Raw genomic sequence first — 2,519 nt, 5'->3', positions numbered from 1 at the left:
GTCACTCCACTCCCATGAGAGAGGAAGGAAACAGTCACCAACATCACAGGCCCATTGTGGGTGTGATCTGATATGGCCCAGGCAGCAGCACCTGTTCAGGAGGGGTCACACTGCTGAGGCTCCAAATCCTGACTCTGAAACTTAATTGTTGGTCAAAACTTTCCAGATTTTGAGCCTCAGTTTCCTCATATATAATATGGGGATAAAAAGAGGACTAAAGGAAAATGCTCAGCAAGTGTTCAGCAGAGTGCATGTCACATAGAGGGTACTCCATGACTCCTTCCTGAGACTGCTGTTATTTTAACAGGCTGTTTTGCAGATGGTCTTATTCACACAGAGACATCCTGGCTGAAGTCTAACAAAGGAAAAACCAAGTACACCATCCCCTCACTGCCTTGCTCATGGTGGAGAGCTTGCTTACCTCCACTTCTGGCCCATCTATGACCTTGGCTTATCTCTGACTCTCAGGCCAGCTCATATGTTTTGGATTCCTCCAGTGAGCTCAGTTTGTCAAGTTTGGGCGACTCTCAACACCATCTAAAGATTTGGCTTGTATTTCCCCTTGGCTGTGGCAGCCCCCAAATGCCTTGGAAAGTGTCTCCTGTGCTAGCTCTATTCCCTGCAACCCAGGTGCAAGCTCCAGTCAGCTCAGCTACTCTCAGGTGAGTCAACGTCAACCCCCCCATGGGAGAATAAAGTATTAACAGTGAGGAGGGAGAAGTCAGTCCCTCCTGGATCTACCCTGGCCCCCGCCCCCCGCTCCGTGTGTGTGTGTGTGTGTGTGTGTGTGTGATTTTATCACCTGCTCTGCTCCCCTACTTTGACATCAAGACAGAACAGTCACAAACAAAATGAACACACCTGTTCACAGCTATGGAAAAATGACAGCTTCAAAGTTAGCACCAATGGGGTCAAGGTCATGCCTCAATCCCCGTGAGATGCCTTGGTGGATCACTCCTCTGTGCTCAACTCCTCTCATCCTCTTGGCCTCATATTAACTCCTATGGTTCTTTAGTTCTTCTCAATTTTGGGGCACCATTTCTTGAGTGAGACTGAAGTGAGGAAAGAAAGACAGCATGGTCTAAATTTGTTCATTCCCCTGTATCTGCCATCACAGAGTAGAACCTTAATAAAGACTAAAAGGAGGAGGCCCAGGCCATGTTGGAAGTGCACAGGTGAGGGAGACTCCATGATGTCTCCTGCCCTAGCCTCTGCCTCACCCTGAGGGACCTGAAGGAGAACCGTCTAGCTGAGCCCAGTCAAACCCTAGAACTGTGAGAAATAATTATATCGAATGTTGGTTGTTCAGAACTGTCAGGTTGGGTAGCTTGTTGAGCAGCAATAGACACATGGATTGCTGATCATTTATACATTTCTTTTGGCTATTGGAATTATCTTAATGGTCACAAGCCATGCTCATCAGAGAGATTTAAATTGCCACCACCAGCTGTCAGTGGTCAGTGGCTCCAGACTGCCAGATCACTTCTGCACAACCTGCATGTCAGGCCTTGGGACTGAAAGGGACCTGGGGCTGTGGGATTCTTCTGGCTGGACTCTGGCCTGGGGAGGCGTTGGTTGTCTGGCCCACCCTTCCTTCTCCAGCAGAGCTGGGAAGATATCCAGGGCCAGCTGTGTGCTTTGGAAAGCGGCTTCTCTGATTCCTCAGCCCTCTCCCCTGTGCAGAAGGAGAGGATCAACCTCCAGTTTCACACCCTGGAACTCCAAGTACCAAACAAAGTTCAGTGTTTTTCAGGTGCAAGTTCTTTTTTTGGCTTTTAGCAAATGAGTACAATAACAAGCTAGAATATGCAGGTCCTCAGGGGGTGAATCTAGGAACCACAAGAGTAAAGGGTTTCCAGTTACCCTCTGGCTTGTGCTCAAAGTCCTTATTCTCCCTGAAGAATGGGTGTGAAGGCTCAGGCTACGCAATGGTCTGGGAATGGAGACTTGGAAGAGAGCACTGAGGTTCCCCATCATTACAATACATGCCTTTAGCCAGCAAGCAGGTGGTCAGATGGGAAGGAGGGGAAGGGAGGGCTGTACTGAGGGTGTGAGATAAGCATGGTATGCTCCTTTAACATGCCTTGTCCAGCAGCTGCTGGGCTGTGCTCATCCATCAGCCCTGCTATGGACTAAACATGTGTGTGTGTGTGTGTGTGTGTGTGTGTATGTGTGTGTGTGTGGTGCTGGGGATTGAACCCAGGGCCTTGTGCGTGTGAGGCAAACACTCTACCAACTGAGCTATATACCCAGCCCTGGACTAAAACATTTTTGTTCTCCTCAAATTCATATGTTGAAGCTCTAATCCTCAATATAGTGGTGTTGGAGGTAGAGTCTTTGGGAAGTAATTTGTGTTTGAATGAGGACACATGGGTAGAGGCCCTATGATTGCATTAGTGCCTTTATGAGAAGAGGAAGAGACTAGAATGTCCCCCTGCCACACAAGGATTCAGCAAGAAGGTGCCCACCTGCAAAACAAGAAGAGGACCTTCAATGCTTTACCAGATACTGGGTCTACC

At 48.6% G+C, this 2,519-nt stretch overlaps 1 non-coding gene across 1 annotated transcript; it reads right to left on the bottom strand.

The window, feature by feature from the left end:
• Positions 1-2,175: 2,175 nt before the first annotated feature.
• On the bottom strand, positions 2,176-2,251 carry Trnav-cac. Its single transcript has one exon. It is a non-coding gene; the product is annotated as a tRNA-Val (tRNA).
• Between the last annotated feature and the right edge of the window lie 268 nt (positions 2,252-2,519).

The sequence above is a fragment of the Marmota marmota genome, unplaced genomic scaffold, assembly GCF_001458135.2.
Source record: "Marmota marmota marmota unplaced genomic scaffold, marMar, whole genome shotgun sequence".
Classification (NCBI taxonomy): domain Eukaryota; kingdom Metazoa; phylum Chordata; class Mammalia; order Rodentia; family Sciuridae; genus Marmota; species Marmota marmota.
This window is presented reverse-complemented; position numbering and strand designations above follow the sequence as displayed.